Consider the following 9,619-nt stretch of genomic DNA (forward strand, 5'->3'; position numbering starts at 1 on the left):
AATGCTCTCAGGCCCAGGAGTCCAGGCTGCCCCCCGGCCCTGAGGAACAGCCTCCAGGATCTGTTCGGCAGTGTGTAAAGTAGCTAAGTACATTTACTCAAGTACTGTAGTTAAGTACAATTTTGAGGTATTTTTTACTTTAGTGGAGTATTTCCAATTTTCAGTACTTTTACTTCTACTACTTTAAACTTTAGTTACTAGTTACTTTGTAGATTTTGATTATTATCACAAAACATACATTAACCACTTCAGCCCTATATAGACTTCTACAAGCTCACAATGCGTTAGGATGCGACACGTTGTGAGCTGGTAGATCTGCTATTTTCAAATTATTTTGAGTACTTTTACTTTTGGTACTCCAAGTACATTTTGACCCTGCCACGAAGGAGGCTCTTGAGAACAAAAGCTAACCACGGCACCAGCCACCTGCCTCAGAAGCTGAAGACGACATACACGGCCTCCACCAGCAAGATCAGGTCTATAGTTTCAAAGCCACGGCAGCAGCAGCAGCGGCTCCAGGGCGGGTGTGTCAGCCGGTGAAGGAGTATTTGGGCCACAGGGACGGGATCTGGGACCTGGCCCGTCGCCCGGACACAGCCCCGTGCTCCTCTGCACGGCGTCCCCCGACCGCTCGGCCACGCTGTGGAGCGTACAGACGGGGAAATCATCTCTCATACTGGTAAACCTGCACATTTGTTGTTACAGATACTTTAAATGTTTTATTGTCTCCGCCAGGCCGAAAGGCATGGCAAGAGAGTATGTTTTACCCCCTGTCCGTCCTTCCGTCCGTCCGTCCGTGTGTCCGTGTGTGTGTCCTGTCCGTGTGTTACCAGCTAATCTCCGGCACCGTTGGCCCGGTTGCTGCGAAACTGTGCACACACACTCTAGGCGGCTGCAGTTATGAAAAAAAAGCGCCTCACCCAAAACAAATTACAACAAAACGTTTTTCAGCTGTTTCTTGCAGTATTAGGTGTCCTTAATAACATACTAAAAGTTTACCAAAGTTTGAGCACTGGAAAGGTGTTATTTTCAAGATGGCGTCCAAGATGGCCAAAAAATCTTTAAAATAACCTAACTCCTTCATTATTTATCCTAAACAAGTACTTTTTGTGTCTTACCCTATGTTTTGGGAGCCTAGAAATCCACAGGCCGTGTCCAAATTGCAGAGATACAATTAGATAATTGTAAAATCCAATATTTTGTTTGTGACTCTATTAAACCCTCTGAAATGGTCACCCGTTTCAAGTTAACTGAACTAATTATGTAATGTTACTGGAACAAGGCTTCAAGATATCCTCAAAATACAAGTCACAATTTTCAGTCATTCAGAAGGTGGCAGAGAAAAATAATATTGTCAGTTGATATAGTATTGCATGCAATATTGAAACGTTTTGGATAGCTCTGTGGATCAAATGTGATTGTGTAGACACAAGATTTTGAATTATTAATTATTAACTAAAATAATAACTTTTTAACACATTACGAAGGCAATCAGTGTGAGTGAGTAAAGAGGGATGGGGTGGCTACGGAGGTTAGTGCAGAGCTGTCATAACCCATGTCTCTTGTGTGAGGAGGTAAAAGGGGGTCTGGTTTATTGTTTAGTGGGCCTAGGGTTCCCCTCAGGTGGGTAGAGGGGAGTATGGGGAGTGGGGGTCTCTGGATTGCTCCCTGGGCACTTGGAGCACAGAAGAGCAAAGTTATAGGAGCCAAGGAGACCCTGAGCTTCTCCTCTCCCCCATGTCCGAGGTGCAAAACCTCCAACAGTTGGCTCAGACATGTCCCATAGACCATATTCACACCGCGGCCATCTTAGATTACGTCATCACAACGTCATCACATGGGGTGGCAGCTCTGCCACAATAACAATGTCGTGTTGCTGTGTGCCGGGCTGCAAGTCTGATAAACGTCGCAAATCTGGCAAATCATTGTCGTTCCATCGTTTTCCAGCTTCGGACAAAGTGAGGAGACAATGGATTGTGAAAATCCGGAGGGACATTGGACCGAATTTCAAGGTAAAACAAGGTTTTGCTTAGCGTTAGTCCCTGTTAGCGTTAGCCCCTATCTGTTAGACCTATCTAACGTTACCGTTACATCCTAGCTAGGTTTCACATTGTATTAATACATGCTATGTAATGTACACGAGCTGAAATATCAACGCACATCTTGGACTTATTATTTAAGAAGTAAAACCCACCATTTAAGCAAGATTTTAATTTAATGTTATATAGAACACTTAAAGGCTCACATCCCTTGCAACGTTAACCTTACTGTAACTGGTTTTGCTGTCACCCGAACTCTAATGTTCAGGTTTATATTACGCTAATGAAGTAACGTGGTTATATCCTCAATGGAACACATATTTATTCTGTGTAATGTTCATACAGATTACATCAAACACAAAGGTGTGTTCAGGGCACTTCAGCCCTGAGTGTTATGTGTCTGGGAAGACATCCCTGGTTGCAGACAGTGTCCCCCAGCTGTTTTCATGGACCAAAAAAAAACGTTGTCAGGAGGAGATGTATCAGAGTGTAGTAAGTGAATATTAACATGATGGGACACATTTGTAAATAGGCATGTTTGTGTATAATAATCATTCATTTATAATAAGTACTGTGAGCATTTGTGTGTGTGTGTGTGTGTGTGTGTGTGTGTGTGTGTGTGTGTGTGTGTGTGTGTGTGTGTGTGTGTGTGTGTGTGTGTGTGTGTGTGTGTGTGTGTGTGTGTGTGTGTGTGTGTGTGTGTGTGTGTGTGTGTGTGTGTGTGTGCAGGGGCGTAGCACCAAATTCTGGGCCCTGGGGACAAAGATTCACTGTGGGCCCCCCTAAGATTTTTTTTCTTTAAAAAAGACCCAAAAAATACTTGTTTTCCCTTTTTTCTGGTGCCCTAGTAACTCAGTCCCACTTACACCCCCCCTGTGACGTGTGTGTGTGTGGTGTGTAATGTAATGCCTTTTGAACTATGACTGGTAGCCTATTCTATTTTCCTTTCTGTAAGAGAGGAGTTGTGTAGTATTGTCAATGTATTGTGTGATCAGTGTATTTGTTTTGTGTCTATCTATCTATCAGTAAGAAGCCTGATGGTGGAGAGACAGGAGGCTGACAAGGAGAATTTGAATCCAATTCCACCAGCTGTTTCCATGGGCCAAAAACAGAGTGTACTAAGAGTGCAGTAAGTGAATATTAACGTGTTGGGACACATTAGTAATAGGGATGTTTGTGCCATCTGTTTACATACATATGATCCATGCATGCATGCATACATACATACATAAATATCTCAGTGTGTGTATGTATGTATGTAAGCAGATGTGCCATGAGCCGTGCTTTTTCAAAATGAAATGTAAGACTCCAGGGGTAGGTCGGGGTCCCGTCCCTTTTTTCGGACACTTGGACAATGCTGCAGCAGCATGTAATGCATTGGCGATCAACTAAATATATTTCACTTTTTATGTTATGTGTCCAATATCCAAAAATAAAAATGAACTGAACTGTGTATAATTATTGATTTATTTAAGTACTGTGAGCCTTAATGAGGGTTTGTTTATATACACAGTGAGGTGCCTGCTGGGGGAGAAACAACGCATGAGAGACAGGAGGCGAATGAGAATCTCATTCCAGCAGCGTAAGGAACTTACAGATACTAGGTTGTTCAAGTCTGCTTTTAACCAGAGATGCTCACACTGCATATTTGAGTTCATGTTATCTGATTTGTCTCCTATAGTCAAGCAACGGATGTTCAGCCTGCAGCCCATCCTGACCACGACTATGTTCAGTTACCGCTGCCGTTAGAGGAGCAGCTGGATGCAGCACGGCAGGAGATTGTGCACCTCACCCAGGAGAACACCCGCTTTGGTCTTCAAAGATTCCAGAACGATGCTAAGCTTTTGCACTTCTACACTGGATTTCAGGTGAGCAATAGAAAACGAGAGGTTGTTTCTGTTGTTTAATCTTATATCTGTTTTTCTTTCTTTTTTTTTGTTTGTTTTATCCGGTTTGTTTTATCCAGTTTTAAACCGGTGGTCACTAACCTAGCTTGGTGTCAAATTGGGCAGCGATTTTAAGTTTGACAAACAGATTAACTCTGTTGTTAAATCCTCCAGTTTATCAGCAGAGGCTCCGAGCCAAAGTCAAGTCTGCTGTAACCCTTTCTGATTTTGAACGTCTTATCCAAGCTTTAATCTCGACCTGACTCGACTACTGTAATGCACTCTTATGTTGGTGTTAGCCAAGCCTGCTTGTCACAACTACAGTTAGTCCAAAATGCGACCACTCGCCTCTTAACAGGGGCACGGAAATATGATCACATCTCCCCGATTCTAACCTCCCTACACTGGCTCCCTGTTCGTTACAGGATTCAGTTTAAGACTTTAATGTTTGTCTTTAAGTCTTTAAATGGGCTGGCACCATTGTACATATCGGAGCTTCTACCTCCCAATAACTCTACAAGGGTCTTGAGGTCTACTGACCAGTCACTCTTTAAGGTCCCAGCAACAAAGCTGAAAACCCGGGGAGATAGATCATTTTCCGCCATAGCGCCCACCCCATGTTTGAGCGTCTCAAACACAGCCTGTGTTTAAATCACGTTTAAAAACTCACTTGTACTCCTTAGCGTTTGAAAATTCAGATTGAGAAGCTGCTGTTTCCTCTAGGCATTGTGTCCAATGTTGTCCTGTTAATTCTGTGTTGTTTTTACTCTTGTTTATTTTGTTACTGAGTGTACAGCACTTTGCTTCAACACTGTTGTTTTAATGTGCTCTATAAATAAAGTGGATTGGATTGCTCCTAATATCCATGTTTTTGTTTGTTTGTTTCTTTATTTTGTAGGACTAAGACCAGTTAAGAGCAGTTTTCTTGTCCCTGGAGCCCACTGCACAGAGCATGCTGAGGTGGAACCAGTCTAAGAAGCTGAAGCAGGACCAGGATATGCAGATGGGCTTTCGGGCAGAGCGCTTGTCCTTGTTTGATCAATTTTTTCTGTTCCTTTGCCGTGTAAAAGAAGGGGCATTTGAGGAATCACTGGCAGAGCGTTTTCATGTTTCACAGTCTACAGTTAGTAGAGTATTAATAACATGGACAAATTACTTATTTTTTATGTTTGGTTCATTGAATGTATGGCTCCACAGATCAGCTGTAAATGAACTGATGCCACAGTGCTTTAAAGACAACTTTCCCAGAACAAGGGTTATCTTGGACTGTACGGAAATCTACATTGAGAGGGCCAGCTCTAAAGTGATCAATTCAGAGATGTATTCAAACTACAAGGGGAGAACAACCTTAAAGGGATTAATTGGAGTGCTGCCCCTCTGGACAAATAACATTTGTCAGCAATTTGTATTGTCTCCGCCAGGCCGAAAGGCATGGCGAGAGAGTATGTTTTACCCCCTGTCCGTCCTTCCGTCCGTCCGTCCGTGTGTCCGTGTGTGTGTCCTGTCCGTGTGTTACCAGCTAATCTCCGGCACCGTTGGCCCGGTTGCTGCGAAACTGTGCACACACACTCTAGGCGGCTGCAGTTATGAAAAAAAAGCACCTCACCCAAAACAAATTACAACAAAACGTTTTTCAGCTGTTTCTTGCAGTATTAGGTGTCCTTAATAACATACTAAAAGTTTACCAAAGTTTGAGCACTGGAAAGGTGTTATTTTCAAGATGGCGTCCAAGATGGCCAAAAAATCTTTAAAATAACCTAACTCCTTCATTATTTATCCTAAACAAGTACTTTTTGTGTCTTACCCTATGTTTTGGGAGCCTAGAAATCCACAGGCCGTGTCCAAATTGCAGAGATACAATTAGATAATTGTAAAATCCAATATTTTGTTTGTGACTCTATTAAACCCTCTGAAATGGTCACCCGTTTCAAGTTAACTGAACTAATTATGTAATGTTACTGGAACAAGGCTTCAAGATATCCTCAAAATACAAGTCACAATTTTCAGTCATTCAGAAGGTGGCAGAGAAAAATAATATTGTCAGTTGATATAGTATTGCATGCAATATTGAAACGTTTTGGATAGCTCTGTGGATCAAATGTGATTGTGTAGACACAAGATTTTGAATTATTAATTATTAACTAAAATAATAACTTTTTAACACATTACGAAGGCAATCAGTGTGAGTGAGTAAAGAGGGATGGGGTGGCTACGGAGGTTAGTGCAGAGCTGTCATAACCCATGTCTCTTGTGTGAGGAGGTAAAAGGGGGTCTGGTTTATTGTTTAGTGGGCCTAGGGTTCCCCTCAGGTGGGTAGAGGGGAGTATGGGGAGTGGGGGTCTCTGGATTGCTCCCTGGGCACTTGGAGCACAGAAGAGCAAAGTTATAGGAGCCAAGGAGACCCTGAGCTTCTCCTCTCCCCCATGTCCGAGGTGCAAAACCTCCAACAGTTGGCTCAGACATGTCCCATAGACCATATTCACACCGCGGCCATCTTAGATTACGTCATCACAACGTCATCACATGGGGTGGCAGCTCTGCCACAATAACAATGTCGTGTTGCTGTGTGCCGGGCTGCAAGTCTGATAAACGTCGCAAATCTGGCAAATCATTGTCGTTCCATCGTTTTCCAGCTTCGGACAAAGTGAGGAGACAATGGATTGTGAAAATCCGGAGGGACATTGGACCGAATTTCAAGGTAAAACAAGGTTTTGCTTAGCGTTAGTCCCTGTTAGCGTTAGCCCCTATCTGTTAGACCTATCTAACGTTACCGTTACATCCTAGCTAGGTTTCACATTGTATTAATACATGCTATGTAATGTACACAAGCTGAAATATCAACGCACATCTTGGACTTATTATTTAAGAAGTAAAACCCACCATTTAAGCAAGATTTTAATTTAATGTTATATAGAACACTTAAAGGCTCACATCCCTTGCAACGTTAACCTTACTGTAACTGGTTTTGCTGTCACCCGAACTCTAATGTTCAGGTTTATATTACGCTAATGAAGTAACGTGGTTATATCCTCAATGGAACACATATTTATTCTGTGTAATGTTCATACAGATTACATCAAACACAAAGGTGTGTTCAGGGCACTTCAGCCCTGAGTGTTATGTGTCTGGGAAGACATCCCTGGTTGCAGACAGTGTCCCCCAGCTGTTTTCATGGACCAAAAAAAAACGTTGTCAGGAGGAGATGTATCAGAGTGTAGTAAGTGAATATTAACATGATGGGACACATTTGTAAATAGGCATGTTTGTGTATAATAATCATTCATTTATAATAAGTACTGTGAGCATTAGTGTGTGTGTGTGTGTGTGTGTGTGTGTGTGTGTGTGTGTGTGTGTGTGTGTGTGTGTGTGTGTGTGTGTGTGTGTGTGTGTGTGTGTGTGTGTGTGTGTGTGTGTGTGTGTGTGTGTGTGTGTGTGTGTGTGTGTGTGTGTGTGTGTGTGTGTGCAGGGGCGTAGCACCAAATTCTGGGCCCTGGGGACAAAGATTCACTGTGGGCCCCCCTAAGATTTTTTTCTTTAAAAAAGACCCAAAAAATACTTGTTTTCCCTTTTTTCTGGTGCCCTAGTAACTCAGTCCCACTTACACCCCCCCTGTGACGTGTGTGTGTGTGTGTGTGGTGTGTAATGTAATGCCTTTTGAACTATGACTGGTAGCCTATTCTATTTTCCTTTCTGTAAGAGAGGAGTTGTGTAGTATTGTCAATGTATTGTGTGATCAGTGTATTTGTTTTGTGTCTATCTATCTATCTATCAGTAAGAAGCCTGATGGTGGAGAGACAGGAGGCTGACAAGGAGAATTTGAATCCAATTCCACCAGCTGTTTCCATGGGCCAAAAACAGAGTGTACTAAGAGTGCAGTAAGTGAATATTAACGTGTTGGGACACATTAGTAATAGGGATGTTTGTGCCATCTGTTTACATACATATGATCCATGCATGCATGCATACATACATACATAAATATCTCAGTGTGTGTATGTATGTATGTAAGCAGATGTGCCATGAGCCGTGCTTTTTCAAAATGAAATGTAAGACTCCAGGGGTAGGTCGGGGTCCCGTCCCTTTTTTCGGACACTTGGACAATGCTGCAGCAGCATGTAATGCATTGGCGATCAACTAAATATATTTCACTTTTTATGTTATGTGTCCAATATCCAAAAAAAAAAATGAACTGAACTGTGTATAATTATTGATTTATTTAAGTACTGTGAGCCTTAATGAGGGTTTGTTTATATACACAGTGAGGTGCCTGCTGGGGGAGAAACAACGCATGAGAGACAGGAGGCGAATGAGAATCTCATTCCAGCAGCGTAAGGAACTTACAGATACTAGGTTGTTCAAGTCTGCTTTTAACCAGAGATGCTCACACTGCATATTTGAGTTCATGTTATCTGATTTGTCTCCTATAGTCAAGCAACGGATGTTCAGCCTGCAGCCCATCCTGACCACGACTATGTTCAGTTACCGCAGCTTTTGCACTTCTACACTGGATTTCAGGTGAGCAATAGAAAACGAGAGGTTGTTTCTGTTGTTTAATCTTATATCTGTTTTTTTTTTTGTTTTTTTTGGTTTGTTTTATCCGGTTTGTTTTATCCAGTTTTAAACCGGTGGTCACTAACCTTGGTGTCAAATTGGGCAGCGATTTTAAGTTTGACAAACAGATTAACTCTGTTGTTAAATCCTCCAGTTTATCAGCTGAGGCTCCGAGCCAAAGTCAAGTCTGCTGTAACCCTTTCTGATTTTGAACGTCTTATCCAAGCTTTAATCTCAACCTGACTCGACTACTGTAATGCACTCTTATGTTGGTGTTAGCCAAGCCTGCTTGTCACAACTACAGTTAGTCCAAAATGCGACCACTCACCTCTTAACAGGGGCACGGAAATATGATCACATCTCCCCGATTCTAACCTCCCTACACTGGCTCCCTATTCGTTACAGGATTCAGTTTAAGACTTTAATGTTTGTCTTTAAGTCTTTAAATGGGCTGGCACCATTGTACATATCGGAGCTTCTACCTCCCAATAACTCTACAAGGGTCTTGAGGTCTACTGACCAGTCACTCCTTAAGGTCCCAGCAACAAAGCTGAAAACCCGGGGAGATAGATCATTTTCCGCCATAGCGCCCACCCCATGTTTGAGCGTCTCAAACACAGCCTGTGTTTAAATCATGTTTAAAAACTCACTTGTACTCCTTAGCGTTTGAAAATTCAGATTGAGAAGCTGCTGTTTCCTCTAGGCATTGTGTCCAATGTTGTCCTGTTAATTCTGTGTTGTTTTTACTCTTGTTTATTTTGTTACTGAGTGTACAGCACTTTGCTTCAACACTGTTGTTTTAATGTGCTCTATAAATAAAGTGGATTGGATTGCTCCTAATATCCATGTTTTTGTTTGTTTGTTTCTTTATTTTGTAGGACTAAGACCAGTTAAGAGCAGTTTTCTTGTCCCTGGAGCCCACTGCACAGAGCATGCTGAGGTGGAACCAGTCTAAGAAGCTGAAGCAGGACCAGGATATGCAGATGGGCTTTCGGGAAGAGCGCTTGTCCTTGTTTGATCAATTTTTTCTGTTCCTTTGCCGTGTAAAAGAAGGGGCATTTGAGGAATCACTGGCAGAGTGTTTTCATGTTTCACAGTCTACAGTTAGTAGAGTATTAATAACATGGACAAATTACTTATTCT

The 9,619-nt window shown here is 42.3% G+C and overlaps 1 long non-coding RNA gene across 1 annotated transcript; it reads left to right on the top strand.

The window, feature by feature from the left end:
• The first annotated feature begins 6,469 nt into the window (after positions 1–6,469).
• LOC308078524 lies at positions 6,470–8,266 on the top strand. The gene is made up of 4 exons (XR_013932531.1): positions 6,470–6,623; positions 6,996–7,142; positions 7,698–7,800; positions 8,185–8,266. It is a non-coding gene; the product is annotated as an uncharacterized lncRNA (long non-coding RNA).
• The last annotated feature ends 1,353 nt before the right edge of the window (positions 8,267–9,619 follow it).

Source organism: Gymnoscopelus braueri (assembly GCF_963280865.1).
Source record: "Gymnoscopelus braueri genome assembly, chromosome: 22".
NCBI classification, from domain to species: domain Eukaryota; kingdom Metazoa; phylum Chordata; class Actinopteri; order Myctophiformes; family Myctophidae; genus Gymnoscopelus; species Gymnoscopelus braueri.